At 48.0% G+C, this 20572-nt stretch overlaps 1 protein-coding gene across 1 annotated transcript in view; it reads right to left on the bottom strand.

The window, feature by feature from the left end:
* MYO18A (myosin XVIIIA) overlaps positions 1-7828 on the bottom strand; it is an 86192-nt gene extending 78364 nt beyond the window's left edge. Inside the window, exon 1 of the mRNA XM_087826005.1 lies at positions 7448-7828. The gene's annotated coding sequence lies outside the window, so the exon portion shown is untranslated. The remainder of the gene's footprint in view (positions 1-7447) is intronic.
* Between the last annotated feature and the right edge of the window lie 12744 nt (positions 7829-20572).

Below are 20572 nucleotides of genomic sequence, written 5' to 3'. Positions count from 1 at the left end.
CTTTTGGGCTGTTCTTTGACATGGGGAGTCTATCTCCTCCTGAACCACTGATTGGGGGAGTGGCAGAGACCTACCACATGCCAGGACATAGGATCTTTAGCTGGTCGCTGCCCACAGTACCTCTCACCCACCACTACTTGCACTGTCTTAAAGGGCTGGTTTGCAAGATATTTGGAATTTTAGAGCTAGAAGAGACCTGTGGGGAAATGAGTAAAGAAACCCACCTCAGGGACTTAGAGGGGACAAATGAGTATCTCAACCTCAGTCCAAACCAAATGCCTTCAATGTGGTCCCACCAAGACACCTTTTGCTCTCCAATTCTCACTCTGCAATCCTTATATAGTCCTGGCTCTTTGCTGGGGGCTAGATATTTGAGCTGTATCAACAGAAAAGAGGCCCAGAATCTTTGGGTTAGAAAGGTCCCTGGAAAGTAATTTCATATAAATCCCTGCCTTGGCAAAAGCTTGTCCCTCATTGTCATTGTGACAGGCAGGAAAACAGTCACAGCAGCAGCACAGGGGATAGTGCTGGCCGGAAATGTTAGGAGATCTGGTATCTAGGCCTGGATCTGCCAACAAATCACCAGGGGACCCTGAGTCTGTCACTTTGTTCAAGGTTGAACTAGATGATCTAGGTCTCCTCTAGCTCTAAAATTCCAAATATCTAAGTCTCTTGTGGACACAGGTTAATTATTAACTTTCTGCCAACATCACCCCTCTCATCCCAACCCTGGGGCCTTTGGAGACTGAGTCCATTTCAGCCCTTCCTTCATCACCCCTGTGTAGCCACTGTTATCTGCACAGTTCACAAGGAACCCCTTCCCCACTGTCATCTCCACAATTTCCAGGCCTGGCTGTGGCCTGGGTTCTCTCCTGTGTAACCTGCCCCTTCAGGGTCAGACTTGTAATGAAGTGGCACCTGCTGTTGCTCCTATGCTCCTCAACACCCAACTCACTAGAGACCTGGGCTCTGTCACCTTTTTGTAGACCCTGGACTTTCCAGCATCTCCTGTCCTCATGTCCAAAGTCTCTAGTAGCAATGACATCACCACCTCCCCACTCTCCATTCCAGGCTAGTTTGTACCTGCCTCCCCTTTGTCTCTTACTCTCTCCAGTGAAGGAAACCTTACAGTTTTTCTGAACTCCTTCTCTGCCTTTCTCCCCTCACCCTACTCCAGGAGGCCTTCCTGATTTTAGGTGAAGAAAAGAATGCATGTAAACTAGGGTATGTACGTCAAGTAGTAGCATATGTACCTAAATCATCTTGACCCAACTATCTTCAAAATCAAAGCAAAAGTACAATCAACTCGGTCAATTCAACTGCTTTATCACTTTAAGACAGAAAGCATTTTGAGGGCAAGGACCATTCAAGTCAAATGTGCGCCTATCAGTTCACCAATAGCAGTAACAATTTATACATTCATATAATGAAATATTTCTAAGCAATAAAAAGGAAGCAACCATTGATACACGCAACAGGGATGAATCTCAAAAACACGTCAAGTGACAGTAAAAGAAGACTTTGACAAAAGAGTACATACTGGTATAGCACTATTTAAAAATATTTTTTTTTTATTGATTTTTAGAGAGAGGAGGGGATGGGGGGAGAGAGAAAGAGAGAGAGAAACTTTGATGTGAAGCTGCTGCCCCCTACCGGGGGTCAAGCCCAAAACCTGGGCATGTGCCCTGACCGGGAACCAAACCAGCAACCTTGTGGTGCATGGGATGATACCCAACCAACTGAGCCACACCAGCCAGGGCTGGTATGGTACTATTTATATGAAGTTCTAGGATAGGCAAAACCAACCTAAGGTGGAGAAAAATCAAAACAGTAGTTACCTCTGGGAGGTGGGGTTGGAGATTGCCTGAGAAAGGGCATGAAGAGACTTTCTGGTGACGCTCACGTTACATATCTTGATAGGGGTGGACTGAAAGGTGTATACATTCGTCAACAGTCATCAAATAGTACACATAGATTTGTGCATTTCATTGTATGAAATGTTCACTCAAGAGGAAGAAAGAACTGTAAATAAGCATTAAACTCTAGTTAATGATATGTATGCTAAAATATTTGGGGCAAAGGATACTGATGTCTACAATTTACCTTGAGGTGCATAAAAAATGTAAAATAGCTTCATGAATGGATCAAGGGATAACTGTGATAAAGCAAGGATAGTTAACTGTAGAACCTAAGAGGTGGGGGTTGTTCCCTATAAAATTATTTAACTTGCCCTAGCTGGCATGGCTCAGTGGTTAAAGCGTCAGCCCATGACCTGAAGGGTCCTGGGTTCGATTCTGGCCAAGGGCACGTAGCTTGGTTGCAGGCCCAATCCCCGGCCATGGTTGGGGTGCCTGCAGGAGGCAGCCAATCTATGTGTCTCTCTCACATCGGTGCTTTTCTTTCTCTCTCCCTCTCTCTCTCTTTTCCACTCTCTCTGAAAAGCAATGGAAAAAATGTCCTCAAGAGAGGATTAAATAAATAAATGAGTGAATAACATTTCTAAATGTTTACAGAGCTTTATGATAAAATATTTGGGAAAACATGTATGTATCAAGCACCTAGTAAATGCAAGGAATATAAGATAAATAAAACTAATGAAAGAGCCTAGGTTTCAGCTGTCAGGTAACAAGCCTGGGAACGAGTTCAAGTTAATAGCTCCGCAATCTTGGGCAAGCCACATAAGGCCTCTGTGCCTCCATTTTCCCATTTGTAAAATGGAGAAAATAATAGTATCTATCACATAAGGCATGGATATTAAATGAAGTATGTACAGAAGCCCTTCATATAATGCCTAGCCCAGAGTAAGCCCTCAAGAATGGTACCAAACAGAAGCAGGACACATGCTAGCCATCTAGATGGGATGGTAGAGAGGATAGCAAAGTACACAAATGACTATCAGCACAAGTGTGACTAAAATAAGTCTAGACATAAAATCTCTATGCTGGATAGAACCTTTATATATATAAAGTAAAGCCCAAAGAAGTGAAGGCAATCCAATGAGCTCATGGCCAACCTGGATCACACTGGCTCAAGTCCAGAGGCCCCATATAGGTAGTGCCAGGAAAAAGAATAGGCAAATGACAGATGCAGAAACATGACAAGTAGGAACAGGTATTCCGTCTTAGTAATACTCAGACATGTAAAATAAAAGAGGTATGCCACTGTTCACTTAGCAGTTTGGTAAAAAACTGCCAAGATTAATAACATCAATCAGTTGGAGGACGGGAAGTGGGGCATTTCATATGTGCTGGTGGGAGTATAAGTTGGTATAAGGAGGGCAAGTTGGGGATACCTATGAAAATATTTAAGTGCACATATTCCTTGACTGGGCAATTCCTCTTATAGGACATCTATAGATATATTCACAATAAACATGGCTAATCTTTGCAGCATTGTCTAAAATGCCAAAATTCTGTCGATATAAATGACCATCACTGGGGGAATAGCTAAATTATAGAACTGGGTATTATTAAAAAGAATGACGCAGATTTGTGTATGCTGACCTAGAAAGATTTTATACTATATTATTAAGTGAAAAAGGCAAGTTGCCAGATAGCACATAATTTTTACTAAATTTTTTTAAACTATGCATATGTGTGCATATAAATATAACTTACATTATGCATAATATTTGCATATGCATAGAAAAGCGTGTGCTCTGTGGAAGAGACAGGGATTTTAGAACAGTCAAAGAAGACTTGTGTGTTATCCGTATTGTTTTAACTTTTTACAATAAGAATATTTAGCTGGCAGGTGTGTGTGTGTCTCTATGTGTGTGTGTTGTGTGTGTATTTAAGCCAAGGATTTAGATAGTGGGATTATATATAATTTTTCTTCTACTTTCGTGCATGTTCTTTATTTCTTACAGGAAAAATATTTTTAAGTATTTATATGAAATTATATTTATGTAACATATAATATCTTAAGCTATAGATATATATAATATACAAAATATATATAACAAGCTTTTGAAAAACAGTCTGGAAAGATCCATTGCAAAATTTCATCAGTGGTTTCCCTCTGTGGAGTAGTGGCTCTCTACTTAGTATACTTCCTGCAGATTAAACCTCTTTTCAGCATGTTAGTTTTTCGATTGTACCAATTTTAAAAAAATAAATAAAAAGAAAGAAAAGTTTGACAAAGCAGTAAGCAATCCATTTAGCATTAAAGCTGTAAACAAGGTTTGCAATGGTTAAGGTCAAAGATTGCCTTCTCAGGCCTTGGAAAACTTTCAGTGACTTGGGGGACGACTTGGTTAAAACAGATCTCCACTGTTGTCTTGTGGCTTTTAGTGGGGACAGATTTAAATGGGTCACCCTGCAGCTGGCAAAGCAGAAACCCCAGGAAATGGAAACTCGAGCGTTAGAATCCCAAGACGAGGGCGCCGGGCTTGGCTGCTCCGGGAGGGCGCTGAGAAGGGTCAGCAGCCTCCGCGCGCCCCAGACCACGCTCCTAAATAAACACAAAGGAAATGCTTTCCCACGAGAGCCGGCCGCGCTCGCCGGCCTCTGACCTCCCCGAGTGGCCATTTCCTATGGCCCCAAGGCCTTGATCTCAGCGCTGGCCCACCGACGGCTGCATAAGTGGCGCAGAGAGGCTCGCGGGGCACCTGGCCGGCCGGTGGCCCCGGCCCGAGGGGCGCAGGGCGACGCCTGTCCTGCGGCCGCCGCGGGGCTTCTCCGGGCGGTTGTGCTGCGCTCGGGGAGCCCGGTGACCCGCTGCCAGGTCACATGGCGCGTCCTGGCTTCAGGTGCGCTCCGCTCGCAGGGCGCCTCTCACATGACATCAGCCGCCGGCCCCGGGCTCCCCGCTCCCTCCCCTGCCCGCCGCCCGCCCGCAGCACTTCCAGGCAGCCGGGGCCCGGGGGCACCTCCCGCTGCGATACCGGCTCCTCAGGAACGAGCCCGCGGGCCCCGGTCTCACAGGCCCCGGGAGAAGCTCCGGGGGGAGGGTGCCAGCAGCCCGGCCAGGTCCCTCGCTGCTCTTCCAGGTGCAACTCCTCAGCCTCACGGGGAGCCTGCTGCAGCCCGCGGGGGCGCTGAACTCGGTGAACACAACCCCCCTGCACCCCCACCTTCTGTGCGTGACCTTGAGCAAGTCCTGTGCCCTCTCTGGGCCTCGGCTATTTCGACTATAAAAATGTCCATGGGCCTGAGAGGTCACGCTTGGCCCCAAGTCCCTGCCTTTGCGGGAGAGGTATTCTGCTCCGCCACACACCGCAGCTTCTAATCCTGGTCTGCCTCTTGACTGGCTGTGTGACCTTGAGCCCTTCATCCAACATCTCTGAATATCAGAAAATAATAAAAATAATCCCTTGGAAGTGACGATAAAAGTAACTTGGCAGAGAGAAAGGGCCTTGGGCCCTATAAAATCGTCAGTCCACAATTTAAACTGCTGCCTGACTCTAAGCTATTTGAAACGTCAAAGGAATGTGGATAATTTATAGGCCACGCAACTCCTATCTCCAGAGAAAGGGCAGGAAAGTAAGGGGGGAGGGGCTTTCCAGGTCTGCTCCCTCCCCTCCCCATCCAGCTCCTACCACTGCACCACCCTACCTTCGAGTTCAGTCCACCTCAGAAAATGGTGATGGGGGTTAGGTGCAGTGAATAGATCTTAAAGCACCCCGGGCATGCCCCAAAACAGAACTTAAGAGCTCCACGAAGCCCCCACCTCAAGTCCTGGGGGAACCTGTTAATCACAACACAAAGTGGACTGGGTCCTCTTATCCCCTCAAACCTTTCAACTACCTCAGCATTACCCACCACTCCCAGGAGAGGCCTGGGACAAGGACTGGGGCCCAAGGCCACCAACAGGACCCCGCTCACATGGATGCTCTGGTTCCAGTCTGTGGTGTCCACTCCAGGTGAAGGAGGTCTGGCTGGGGGCAGACCTTTGGTTTGAAGGAACAAGAACAGTGCTGCTGCCCTGGAGACCTATGACACACCAAGTTGGGATTGAGCCTTCCCTAGTTCCAACAACTCCCTGCTCCACCCGAGGAGGGTGGATTCTCCCTTTCATATAAGCCCCAGCTCTGCCCCACCCAGTCTGCCTTCAGGTACCTGCCTCTGGGGGCCCCAGAGTTTTCAGGCCCAACTTCTGAAGACACATGCACCCCTCAATGAGCAGTTTCAAGCTGGGCCAGTGAAGGGAGTCCCAGACAACACGCTGGCTGTCCAGACTGCCAGGGAGTGAGGTTAAGGGACCGGGCAGGAGTCAGAAAGGGCACAATCAGAGTGAGGGCAGTTGAGGAGAGCCTGGGGCATGGGAGGAAGGCCTCAGGCACACACCCTGGCACCTGAGCCAGACTGGAAAAGAGTAAACAAACTAGATGATCAGAGCTGCCAGGCACCAGGTCATCAACTGTTCAAAGTTCAAAGCGCCTAAAGTAAGTGACCACCAGCATGCTATCCCTCCCACGCCCACCTGCAACCCTTCTCAGTTCCCTAAACCCCCAACACAATAGCTTCCCCTACTGTCTTCCTGGAATTGAGGCCCCAACTCCAATGTCCCCAACCCCAAATGGCCAAGCACACCTCCACCCAAGGCTATATATAACCAGTCATGTCCAGCAAACAGGAGGATGTTTCCTGGAAAGACCTCATCAGAGGGGAAGCTGAGGAGGTGGCAGGCCATTGACAAAGAGCCAGTGAGGTCTGTCAGGAAGCCAGAGACCTCAGGAGAGCAACTTTCAATATCCCCATATAGAAAATAGCCCCTGAACCAAAAGGGTGGGGACTGGTTAGGCAAGGCTGTGCCCATTGCCATGACAACAGGACACCTACTTTCCCAAAAAGAGGGTTCCAGACCTGATAAGCACACAGAAAGGCAGCTTGAACCTCTAGAGTCAATGTCTTGCTAAAGTGATCTTGCTCTTAATTGCCTGGACATGTTTTCTCCCTTCCAGTGTGGTCCAATGCATACATACTTCAAACTCGGGGAGATTTACAAGGCCTTCTCAACCACAGACATGCCAGGCACTCAAAAGATAAAACGAATCCATGCAAACCAGCCCAAGTCATTGGCAAGGTGAATGGGGGAGGGAATCCAATTCCATAATTTTGGAGGACCATCTGAGGGCAGGAAGGTGCTAAACAGGAGAGCTCCTCCCAGGAAGCATCATTCCAGGCCTCCCTACACAAACACAAACCATGAGGACTCTGTCAAACACATGCTAAACCTGGCAAAAGGAGTCCTGAACAAAAACAACCTGGATGCCTTCCCCTACCCCCACCCCCCAGCTCATTCTGGCTGGCAGCCTTTCCAACTAATCAGCAGGACACATGTGCCTTGCAACAGGGTGACACCCCCACCCTCTACCCCCACAACAAAGCCCCAATGTGTGGTGTGTCCCTGTAGGCCTTATCTCAGCCAGGAACACGAACCCACTCCTCACCAGGCTTGGTACCAAGCAGCAGCCCCCAACGGGGGTGGGGGACAGCTAACTTACCAGCTCCCCTGCCCATTGTTGAAACAACTGGCATGACAGGTTAGCAGGGCGGGGCGTCAGGGCAGTCTCTCCCAGAGGCCTGGGGCAGGCTGTCTGACCTACCCACACGCACCCCACCCCTTTGCAGGGAAAGGTGAGGTGAGCAGCCAGCCAGTCACAGGGGACAGCCCGCACTCCCTAATCTCCAAAGCCTACCGTCCACCCCCCACCCCCCATCTTCTGTCCCAAGGGGAGGGGGCCCGGGGAAGCGGGGTCTCCATTGTTTAGCCAGCTGTCTAGCAGCTGCTCCTTTGAGAGCAGCCCGCGGTCGGCTGGCAGTGAAAGGGTGCAGGCCGCGGGGAGGGATAAAGGGCTCCGCGGAGGTGCTCGCCCGCCCTCCGCGCTGCCTTCCAGAGCCGCGGCGGGTCGCTCTGTCCGGGGAGCCCGGGCCTGGCTCCGAGGAGCCCCCTACCCCCGAGGCTGCAGCCTCTACCCCGCAGCTTCGGGCCACCGGGGCTCCCTCGAGCTCCAAATCCCCCCAAGCTGAAGGCCACCCTGCCCTGCCTCCCCGCGCCTCCTCCCTTCCCCCCCGCCCCCCCGAACTGGCAGAAGGGGCCGGACTCGCCCTCCGGTCGGCCCCCAATCTCGGGCGCCGAGCTCCCCTGGCGCAGCCGGAGACCAGAGCCCGGAGCCGGGAGTCCGGGCCGCTGCTTCCAGGGGACACGGGGGGAGCAGGAGCCGGCGGGCCCCGCCGCCCGCCCGCCTTCCCGGCCCGAGCCCGCCTCGCCGCCCCGCCGGGCCCACCAGGCGGCTGCCCCCGCCGCCCCGCACTCACCGGCCGCCGGAGCCCGCCGGGCAGGCAGCAGAAGCGGAGACGCGGCATCCAGCGGCCCCGGCCCGGTCGGGGCTGGAGCGCAGCGCGGCGCAACCCAGCGCCGCCCCCCGCGGCCGCCCGAGCCGAGCCGAAAGGGAGCCCCCTGCTGGCGGCTCCGGGGATAAACGCCCGGCCTTCCGGGCAGCGCCCGGGCGCGCCTCCAGAGCCGGCCCTGCGAGCGCCCAGCGCTGCCCTAGGAGACCGCAGTTCGTGTCCGAGGGGTCCTGCCTGAGGTCCTGCCTGCACTGGGCCCTAGAGGCTGCTGGGCATCCCCGGGGCGGGCAGCAGAGTGCATAGGCCAGGTTCTGTCCAAGGCGGGCACTGGACTCTGCTGACTGTGTCCAAGAGGGTGCAGCCCAGGGTCATGCTGTTCAGAGGAAGCAGCAGAGCCTTGCTGGCCTCATCTTCCCAGGGTGGCTCTGCAGAGGCAGACACAGGGTGCTGCGGGATGGTGCCCAATGGCTCCGTCCAAAGCAGGCACCGCCTGCCATGTCCAAGGTGGGACTGGCAGAATGTACTCCCCCAAGGTGGACACAGGCTCCTGCAGGCTTGCTCTGAGAGAGCCCTGCCTCAGGTGGAGCTGCCTGAGGGGTGTACCAGGGCCCAGGGGACACAGCCGTAAGTGCCACTCACTCCCTGAAGGAGCCCAATAATGCCAAGATGAACACCTTTGAGAAGCTCTTTGGAATGAGGTGTGCTCCTGGGTCTGTCCTGTTCTGTAAATATCAAGTGAGCTGATCCACCCAGTGAGGAGGAATTTTAGACTTCCTGGGAAAGGCCAGAGGCATTTAGAGACTAGGCCTCCAATGTAGGTGCTTTGTCTTGAGACTGGAGAGAGAAAAGAGGGAGGGGGCAGGGAGAAGGCACTTCTACAGACAGTGTCCATATTAGAGTGGGGTACCCCAGAACATGGGAAAAACTGAATAGAGTAGTTCTAGAAACAGGGTGTAGCAGACAAGGGCAGTTGCCTCTATAGACAGACAGCCCAACCAGGAACTTCTCCAGGCAGGGGTGGTCCAACCTGACAGACCCGGGAAAGTTGGAGGCAGGGAGCTCAGGAGCAAAGAACTGAACAAGAGCTGGGAGATCTTGAGGAACAGACCACACCCAGGATGTGTATTGTAAATAAAGGAATAGCATTCGGCCAAACTCAATTCAACAGACATTGACTGAGAGCCTGCTAAGTGCCAAGTGCAGCGCCAGGCACTTTGGAGGACACAGCTAGAAGACATGGAGCCTCTTTCCAGGGAGCTCACATGGGGGCTTGGGGAGCAGGGAAGGAAAGAAAGCTGCTTTGAGGACTTGACATTTGACTGGAACCCTGAAGGCTATGTAGGAAAATGACTGTCACTGCTACTTCCTGAGAACCCACTATGTGCTAGACACTATCTCTATTTGTCACAACAAATCTATGAGAGAGACATGATTATTATAGCTAGGGATTGAGTGCATGAACTCTGGAACTAGGTTGCCGGTTCAAATTCCAGCTCTGTCAAGTACTCGCATTACTACCCTGGGTGACTTATAAAATCTCTCTGTGCCTCCGTTTCTTTATCTGAAAAGTGGGGATATTAATAGTGCCTGCCCCAAAACTTGTTTTGAAAATTAAATGAGTTTAGTCTTTTCAACAAATGGTGCTAGAAAAACTGGACATCCACAGGCAAGTATATGAATCTAGACACAGACCTTACACCCTTCACGAAAATCAAAATGGATCATAGACGTAAATGCAAAACACAAAACTAAAACTACTAGAAGATAACATAGGAAGAAATCTAAATGACCTTGGGTATGGTGATGATTTTTTACATATAACACCAAAGGCATGATTCATGAAAGAAAGAATTGATAAGCAGGGCTTTATTAAAATTAAAAATCTTTGCAAAAGACAAAGTCAAGAGAATAAGAAGACAAGTCACAGACTTGGAGGAAATATTTGCAAAAGATACATCTGATAAAAAGTACTCTTATCTAAAATATACAAAGAACTCTTAAAACTCAACAATAAGAAAAGAAACAATCTGATTTTAAAATGAGCCAAAGAAGATATACAGATGGCAAATAAGCATTTGAAAACATGCTCTACGTCATATGTCATAAGGGATTGCAAACGAAAACAGAATGAGATACCATTACACACCAATTAGAATGGCCAAAATCCATAACCCCGACAACACTAAATGCCGGTGGGAACAAGGACCAACAGGAATTTTCATTTATTGTTGGTAGAAATGCAAAATGGTGCAGCCACTTAGGAAGACAGTTTGGCAGTTTCTTACAAAACTAAATATACTTTTATCATATGATTCAGCAGTTGCACTCCTTGTTATTTACCCAAATGAATTGAAAACTTATATCCACACAAAAACCTGCACATGGATGTTTGTAATAGCTTTCTTCATAATTGCCAAAATTTACAGGTAACTGAGATGTCTTTCAGTAGCTGAATGGATAAACTGTGGTACATCCAGAAAGTAGAATTTTATAAGCACAACAAAGATATGGGCTATCAAGCCATGAAAAGATGTGGAGGGACATGTCAAATACATATTTCTCAGTGAAAGAAGTCAATTTGGAAAGGCTGTGTCATTCCAACTCTATGGAATTCTGGAAAAGCAAAACTATGGAGTCAATAAAATGATCAGTGGTTGTCAGGGGTTGGGGGAAAGGAGAGATGGACAGGCAGAGGATTTTTAGGGCAGTGAAACTACTCTATACTACAATGTCATACATTTGTCCAAATCCAGAGAAGAGACAACACCAAGAATGAACACTTACAGACTGGGTATATGGGAGCTCTGTACTTTCAGTTCAATTTTGCTATGAACCTGTAATTGCTTTAAAAATAGTTTATTTTTTAAAAATTAAATGAGTTAATATATAAAAGGAACAGTGCCCAGCACATAGTAAGCATTCTGTAACTGTTAGCTTTATTACCATATCTTTCCCAACTCACAACTATGGAAACTAAAGCATAGACAGGTTTGTGACTTGCAGGCAGCCTGTCAGTAGCCAAGTCAGGATTCAAACTGAGGTCCCCAAGGTCCATGTTCTCTTACCTACATCACAGCAGTGAATGGGCATAGTAACATGTTTAATTTATGTGTGTCCACATCTAGGGCACTCGTGGGGTAGCACACAGTGTGTCTAAAAGCACCCCTAGCCTGTACCAGGAACCAGTTTCAGAGACCAGGTAAGTCTGAAACACCAGGACAACACCCATAATGACTCTGATTCATGTTCACTTAGTATTTAGTCTTTTACTTTCCAAAGGTCAGAATAATCCCTCCCTTGGCTCTAAGTAAACGTAAAGGTGAAAGTAATGCATGTCACTCCCCCTTCATAGAAAAATTCAAAGCAGTGTTCACATAAAATAAGCTAGTTTTTCCAGAAGGTTCCTAAGCTCCTAAAGCAATCCGACCTTAACTGAGAAGCTCCCTGAGAGAGAAACCTGGTAATAATAAAATAATAATAATAAAAATAATAAAATAACAATAAAAATCACCTATATCAACTGAGCCCTTACTATGGGTCAGGCACTATGACAGGCACCTCTCATTTAGTCTCCTCCCAATCGCCCGGTTAGGAAGGTGCTGTAATTATTGTCATTTTTCAGATTAGAAACTAGGCTCAGGAGGATGCAATAATTTGCCCAACATCTGAAACTAATACAGAATAATATTGAGTGTAAGCTGTAATTGAAAAAAAAACACGACAAAAACACCAAAAAATAAATTCACACAATGCCAGGATGTATTTTTTAAAGAAAGAAAAAAAGAAAGAGAGCCCGGCTGGCATGGCTCAGTGGTTGGGCATTAACCTAGGATCCAGGAGATCGGGGTTCGATTCCCTGTCAGGGCACATGCCCGGGTTTCGGGCTAGGCAGCCGATCAATGACTTTCATCATTGATGTTTCTCTCTCTCTCCCCCTCCTTTCCTCTCTCTGAAATCAATAAAGATATATTTAAAAAAATAAAAAAGAGAGAAAGGAAGGAAGGAAGGAAGGAAGGAAGGAAGGAAGGAAGGAAGGAAGGAAGGAAGGAAGGAAGGAAGGAAGGAAGGAAGGAAGGAAGGAAGGAAGGAGAAGAAGGAAAGAAAGAAAGGAAGGAAGGAAGGAAGGAAGGAAGGAAGGAAGGAAGGAAGGAAGGAAGGAAGGAAGAAAGAAAGAAAGAAAGAAAGAAAGAAAGAAAGAAAGAAAGAAAGAAAGAAAGAAAGAAAGAAAGAAAGAAAGAAGGAAAGGAGGAAAGGAGGAAAGGAGGAAAGAAAGAAAGAAAGGAGGAAAGGAGAGAGGGAGGGAGGGAGGGAGGGAGGGAGGGAGGGAGGGAGGGAGGGAGGGAGGGAGGGAAGGAGGGAAGGAGGGAAGGAAGGAAGGAAGGAAGGAAGGAAGGAAGGAAGGAAGGAAGGAAGGAAGGAAGGAAGGAAGGAAGGAAGGAAGGAAGAAAGAACTTCCTTAGCTGTTAAAGGATTGTTCAAATTGGCCCAAGTTGAGGAAGACGGTCAAGGAACGCCCATCTCTCCTGCCTCTCTGATATGCCTCAGGTGTAGCCCTGTCTAGGCCTACTCCTAATCCTGGCCTAAGCATATCAAAACTAAATTAATTTGGCATATATGAGTTGAACCCCTATCCATGGAAAGCACTGAGCTGAGAGCAGGACTCTGTCTTCTTCTTGCAAAGCATACTGTCACCAACCTTCCGGCGACTGAGGTTACACAGTAGGATGGGTTTAAATAACTGCTCAAGGCCACAGTGAAGGGGAAGTCGCAAAACAGTGCCTCACTCGATCAGCTGGAATCATCACGGAGGCTCAGAGGAGAAAAAGACCAGAGGAGGGGTCAAGGAAGGCTTCAGGGAGAGTTGGATTTGAGCCCATACTTGTAGGATTTATATGATAATAATGGCACCTCCTGCTTGCTAAGAAACATTGTGTACCTGGCACCTGGTTTACATTATCGTATTTAATCCTCACAACAACCCCGTGAAGTAGGTATTACTAGTTTCTTTATATACAGAAGGACACTGAGCTGCAAAGCACCAAGCGGTTTGCCCAAGGTCACATGCCCAGGGAGTGGCTGGGCAGAGTTTGAACCCAGTTAGTTGGGCTCTGGAGGCTCCTAAGGCAGAGCTTTCCAGGAGGGTGCACAGCAACGGTGGGAGGAAGCCCATGATGGTCCCAGCTTGGCTCCTAGTGAGGCTGGAATGGGAGAGAGTGGGTGATCCGGCTGCAAAGGGAGATTGGCTGGCTCACGGAAGGTGCTGGATGCCCACCTGAAGAGCTTCAAGGCAGCTGACCAGGAGGCACATGCAGGCCGAGTCGGAGGGAGGGGACCGAGCAGGTAAGGAGGTGCTTGGTGGCTTCAGCTGTAGCAGCCCAGGGGAGTGAGAATGCCAGTCCGAGCCAGGGAGATGATGTGGAACCTGGGAGGAGGGGACGGGTATAGGAAAGAAGAGGAAGGGAGGTTAGTGTGCAGACTGGGCTACCAATTGCCATAGGAGCAAGTAAGGGAGGAGCTGACAATTGATTGCACATTCTGAGTGGACCAGGCAGCAAGGCAAAAAAGCAACACTCTAGGCAGCTAAGGTTAACACAGTGGCTAATGTTTATTGCAGCCAGCTTCTATTGGTAAGCACTTTACATATGTAAAGTCATCTCGTTCTCCTAACATTCTTATGAAGTAGGATCTGTCATTATTACCCCCATTTTTCAGGCAAAGGAACTGAGGCACAGAGAGATTAAGCAACTTGTCCAAGCTTATGTAGCTGGTTAAGTGGCAGAGCTGGGATTTTAACCCAGGCCGACTGGTTCTGGAGGCCCCCCGCTTCATCATTTCACCACTCCATGTCTCTGGAGGTAATGCTTTCAGGAGGAAGCAGGGTTCCTCACCCCATTCCACGTCCCTCACCTTCAAGGATCAAGCAAGAGAGTGATGGCCATGGCACGATTTTTTTTGCTAGGTGGTATTGCCCAGTCAGATCTCAGGTCCCTGCTGCTCCCCTGAGCGGCCTCTCACCACCTGCCAGGGTGGTGAGTATGCTGTGGGGCCTGCAGGCACTTACAGGGAAGAGGGCACCCGGAGCCCAGTCCTGTCTTCATCAGAGTCGTGCAGGGGCTGGCACAGGCTGCAAAGAGAGCCTGGCAGGTGAAGACCCAGCCCAGTACAGCTCCACCAGATTCAGGAGGCAGCAGCTCACCCCCACCCCGAACATGAAGTTCAGAAGATCATCTCTGTGGCCCTGGACACAAAGCAGTAGGTGCTAGTGGGACAGAGGTAGGAATGGTGGTGAAACAAGTATGGAACATCAAACCCAAACAGATAGTGTTGGCCCACCAGGAAGGCCAGCTCCATAAAGGCCCGCAGCACCACATGGGCAATGTAGATGGCCAAGACCCTGTGAGAATGCCGGCCAGGGTTCCTGTCTGCGGCCCCGAGGCGTTTGGGGAGAATCCTCTCTCCCACCAGAACCTTCCCCTCTAGGAAATGAGAAGGCCCCAGGAAGCCCGGCCTGGGTCTCTGCAGGGCTCCCCCGGGTGCCAGCTTTTGCAGTGTGTCCAGCAGGTACTCCCTCTCCACCTTGACTCTTTCCTCCCTTGAGATCTGGTGCAGGACACAGAGGACATAGGACATAAGGCCTGGCCACCAGCGCAATCTGGAAAACCCAGAAGCAGAAATGGGAGATTGGTGAGAAGCAGTTGCAACAGACATTTGTGCAGCCAGGCTGCAGGGTGTTGCAGGTGAACTTGGACCTCTCATCCCCACAGACTGCATCTCCCACTAGGGTGACCAGCAGGATGCAGGAAACCCAGGACATGGGCTCTGCACTTACGTCAGGAGCCAGCCCAGGAATGACCAGTCACTCATTTGTGGACACAGGGATCACAAGCCTTAGGGAAGGAATTAAGGTGGGGGTGGGAGTAGGAAGGGAAAGGGGTAAAAATGGAAAGCCTCGGCGGCGAGATAATTTGCATCACTCTTTCTGGTCCACAGCAAGAGCTCCAGGTCCATCTGTGCCTGCCACCCAGGCAGGAGCACCACTCACTACCTGACAAGGACAAGAAGAACCGTCTGGCAGAGAAAAGGACGCTGGAGAATAAAGGACAGAAGCGGCAACTCTCAGAAGGAGCCCCAGTGCGATCCCAAATTAACCGAGACAGTCTGCACACTCACGCTGCAATTAGGCTTCCGCTGGCATCTTCCTAACCCAACAGCCTTTCGAAACTTCCAACTGTCCTGGGCACTTTTTTCAGACCTACATAGCGCCAGACATATTTTTCCCATGATGTCACAGCATACTATTCGTGACTTAGACTGTCTTTCCTCCAGGTTTCAGGGTAACATGTGACCTTTGGTCACCATGCAAGGATCTGGAAGAGACAGGCCTTAGAGCCCCATCCTTCCCCAGTGGATGCTTTTAAGGCCTCACATTGCAAAAATCTCATCTTACTTTTTATGTCTGCAGCTTCTAATTCTCGGAATTACATAAAAAAATTTCCAAGGCATAGTTTCAGAGCGGCAATTACACCCATTATCTCCATCAGCACCCTCTTTCAGTCTCCCAAATACACATACACTCTAAGTATAGCTGCAGCAGTTTGCTTACTGTGCAGACAGGACCCAACCTTCACTGCCTACTGATTGCCTTCCCTCAGCCCCTCCTAAACAGAATCCTGGAGTTGCCACGGGAACCCCTTTCCTCTCCACTTCCAATTGCTGAGTTCCCTCGGTGCTACCTCCTTAATATCTCTCACATCCATTGCCTTCTCATCAGCCCATGGCATAGCCTCAGTCCAACCCTTTATCTTCTCTCACCCGGATTATTACAATCCTAGCAAGTTGCTTTGCCTCCAGTTTTGTCCCTCTGGTCTTCGCTTCCTCAATGGCTGCACCCCTAAAATGCATATTGGGTCATTTCTTTCCCTGCTTAAAAACCCTCCAATGGCCCCCCATTACCCTCAGGATAAACTCCCCAAGATGGCATATAAGACCCTCCCCAACCTGGCCACTGCCTACACTTCCAACCCCACCTGGGCCTGTCCCACTCTTCAGCACGCAAAGTCCCTGGAAGCCCTACACACGCCAGGCAGCGTCGCGCTCTGGAGCAGTTACCAGCCCTGCAGTCCTTCCAGCTAGTTCTTATTTACCTCCCAACGTTCAGCTTGAGCAGCACCTTCTCTAAGAAATTTTCCTGACCTCATTTCAGAAAGGACTGACCACCCTCATGGAGGTCTCCTGCTTAGTGCATCGTCTGTTGTATATGGTGACTGTCATTTCCATTTATTCACGTATAATCACACTTATTTACATAAAATTTTATTCCACCACCAGTAGATGTGAATCACCCGATGACAGAGACTGCATCTTATTTGGCACTACTCCTATCCTCAACATGAACTAGGGGCTTGACACATGTGTGTTGGATGAATGAGTGATGACAGGCCTGGGTTCAAGTCCTGTCTTTGTTGCTTGCTCTTTATATGAGTGTGGGGTCATTACTTAACTTCTGGGCCTGTTTTCTCATCTGTGAAATAGAGATTTTAATATGGAATTGCAGAGACATAGTGACAATTACAGGTCATGTGTTTTTTAAAAAAAACCTCCTTGCCCAAAATTCAGAGAGACAGAAAGTGGAATAGAGGTTACCAGGGGCTGGGGGAAGGGAGGAATCGAGAGTTATTGTTTAATGGGTACAGAATTGGTGTTGGACATGAAGAAAAAGTTCTGGAAATGGATAGCGGTCATCATTGCACAATGTTGTAAATATATGCCACTAAATTGTAAACCTAAAAATGATTAAAATGGTAAATTGTATTTTATATGTTTTACCCCACACTGAAAAATTAGATAACCAAAGGAGGTTAGAAAACCTTTGCTTAGGACTTGACACTTAGGAGGTGCTCATCAATAAATGAAAGAAGGTACTGGTAACTCCCAGTCTGACTGTTGAGGCTTCCCCAGGAAGCAGGAGCTGCCCCAGAGCCGGCATGCTCCGTCTGCCCCCTTGGTCAGCGAGCAGGCGCCTGGGAGAGGGAGGCCTGTGGGGACTTTTCCCCTTCCTGACAAGCAAAGACAGTCAGGAGTCTGTAGCAAGAGGAAACTCCCTGTCTCCCATTGTTCAAATATTTATTGATCATCAGGTGGGCTCCCCGCTCATCCTTGTCCATCCTTGGCCACCATCAGACTCTGAAACTCATCTCCCAGCGCCTGTCCTACGACTCCACAGAGCAGAGGCTCTGGCCCCAGAACTGAGCCCCTCCTCCTCCTGCTCTGGGTCCCAGGCATGGGAAGGGAGAAGACAAAAGAAAGCCCAAGAAGAGTGTGGGATCGAGAAACGTATTTTCTATCTCCCTTGAAGGCGAACGTGGGGGAAAGTTCTAAAATAGCAATAGTGAATGAGGTTAGATGTTTCTGGTTGCCAGGGCTTTAAGGCAGTGGGTGAGAATGCAGTCTCTCTGGAGAACTTGGAAAATGGGACAGAGATTTCTCTGTGCCGGCCAGGGTTTCTCAACCTCAACTTCAGCCTCTGCACATTGACATTTTAGACAGGATCATCTACATTGTAGGGGACTGTCCTGTGCATTGTAGAAGACTTAGCAGCATCCCTGGTCTCTATTCACTAGATGCCAGTAGCCCCACTCCCCAGTCATGACAATCAAAAATGTCTCTATTGCCAAATATTCCCTGGGGAACAAAATCACCCCCATTGGAACCACTGGTCTAAGCTAAGCAGTTTTGTTTTTCTGCTTGGAGGCAGGGGATGAATGAGTTGACCTTTAGATTCTAGGATCCAAAAGGGAAAGCTACAAAAGGGGTAAACAAGATGCTATGACTGGCTAGATCTCCCACCTCATATCATATAAAACTGTGATGCTCCAGCCAACCACCCAAGTCACATAGCAAGGACCTTGCAGAGTCTGGAGCAGTGAGTGAATCCCCAGGTTTTCAGCAGCTACAGGCCTTATCATGCAAATCAACCCCACATCTGGTGGATCCTGCTCCTCCTATGAACTCAGATCTTCTGGGCTTGGGGGAGGCTGCAGGACAGACTTCTCTGGGCCTCCCTTGGAGTAACACAGATCATAGAAGTCTACAAGAAGAGCCAAGGTCTGGAAAGATTTCCAGCCCCAAATCTCAGAGTATGTTCGCCCTCCCCAACCCCTAGAACCCAGGGCCAGAGAGTGGCACTTGACAGAAGGGTCCTTAAGCTCCTCTAGTCTCAGATCAGTGTTATGAACTTTTCCTTCTGATTCAGGCTTCACTATAGCTGGGCACAATATGGTTACTGATCTTGTGTTCATAGAAGACATTGTTATTTTGGTCAACATAGATTTTAATTTTTGCATTAGTTTTAATTTTTAAAAATATTGCATTAAAGTCTTATTTATCTTGATTATTGAGTTCTTTGACATCCCTTAAATTTTGTGCCTGAGGCTTGCCTCACTCACCTCTCTCTCATCCTGGCCCTGCTCACTAGGTCCCCGACAGGACAGCCCATGAAGCACATGTGAAGGTAGAGGTCATGAATAGAAGCCTGCAGGCTGTGTTCTGCACATAAATGTGTTTTGTTTGGCTAGCACTGTGTTTTCAAAAATGTCTTGGTTTACTGCCAATTTTTTAAGGCAAGAAAATCACATAAAAGTCCCCATTTCTGACTTCTTTTGAAACACTAGGTGATCTAGCCCAATTTTTAGTGATTTAGTCTGACATCCCAGGGACAATAGCTGTTGGGACCTGTTTGGTAGCCTCCTGTTTAGGGTAGGGAGTTCTGTCCAATTTTCCTCAGGCACACCCAGCCCATTTCTCCCACTTATGAGACCCACCTGATCGTCTGTGCAGTGGGGTGCTGGAGCTGGCTTGTACCAGCTCACAAGAGCCAGTTGTCAAATTTCCAGAGTCAGTTGTTGAGCACAGCCATTATAAAAAATTAAGTTATATAAAATGACAATTAAATAGATTATATTCAAAACAAAACTCCTAACTTCCTAATTATTTTACCATATTCGGCTATTATCTTTGTTCTTGAGGTTATTTACATCTATCGTACCTGTATGGTGGAAATAGTATATATTGATGTGCTACTGTGTGTCTCTTCCCAATTCTTTGTTCAGTTATATCACATTGGTAGCATAAAATTGGCCACAGTAGGAGCATTTACACCATGGAAATTGGCAAACACCACAAAACAGGGCTTGGTTTATTGTTTTGTTGATTTCCAGACTTAACATACTGATGGAGAAATGTTAATAATGTAGATTAAACTTAATAGTGTGTCATGTCTGTAGCTGTTACATTGTAAATTGCACAAAAATTTGGGGAAATAGTCTTCCAGTATTTGAAAACTATATGCAGTTTAGCAAAGAAGTTGTTCAGTCATTGACTAACAAGTGAAGTTCAGGCAAAAATCATTGTTTCACTTTCATCTCATGCCTTAACTTAAGCTAAAATAGCAACTAACATTCATGTCAAAACTACACTTACCATTTTTAACCTAAGTTTTTTTACTGATACAAGTGGACCTTGAAAATCAATAAAAATCAGCTATGATTTTTTTTAAAAAAATCAATGAAAGCATTTTGTAGGAATAAATTGGTTATATGGAATTTACAGTAAAGAGTATTGTATATTTTGCTATTATTTCCAAATTATGTGCTACAATTCTTTATATAAATACAAAGTTCTAATAAACTTATATAGTATTTATATACATCTTTTCAGAGAGCCATTTTCTAAACATTTATCAGCACACCACTGCCTGTTAGCACCCATGTTTGCCACTCTTAATCTTAAGTTTCTGGGCTAAGAAGGCAGCAAGTTTCTCTTCTGCTTCTTCCCAAATCCTTGTGCCGCATGGTCCCCAGGATGGGTACCCAGGAGTCCCTAAACCAACAGAAAATCTTTCTGAATCCACCTTCCTTACAGGAACCACCTGCTCCAATGCCAGGCTCCTCAAGTTTTTTATTTAAGTTCTCCTAACAGCTCCTTGAGGATTATCCCCATTTCACAGATGAGAAAACTGAGTGGCAGAGCCAGGATTTCGATCTTGGTCGGCTGCCTCCAAAGCCTGAACTCTTTGTACTGTGCAGCCTCACAAAGGAGACACAAACATGGCTTAGAGGAGGCAGGGCACAGGAGAAAGGCCGGGACATTTCCCTGATTCCAGTTAAAAAAAAAAGTGTCATTGAACCAGTCCCATAGACAGGGTTGGCTCCAGAGCCTTATCCTCCCCTTCAAGATATTCCTTCAGTCAAATCTAAATCCCTCTTATTATAGTTCTGGAT

Source organism: Miniopterus natalensis, chromosome 17 (assembly GCF_054644295.1).
Source record: "Miniopterus natalensis isolate mMinNat1 chromosome 17, mMinNat1.hap1, whole genome shotgun sequence".
Taxonomy (NCBI): domain Eukaryota; kingdom Metazoa; phylum Chordata; class Mammalia; order Chiroptera; family Miniopteridae; genus Miniopterus; species Miniopterus natalensis.
Note: the sequence above shows the minus strand (reverse complement) of the source record. Positions and strands in the feature narration are given on the sequence as shown.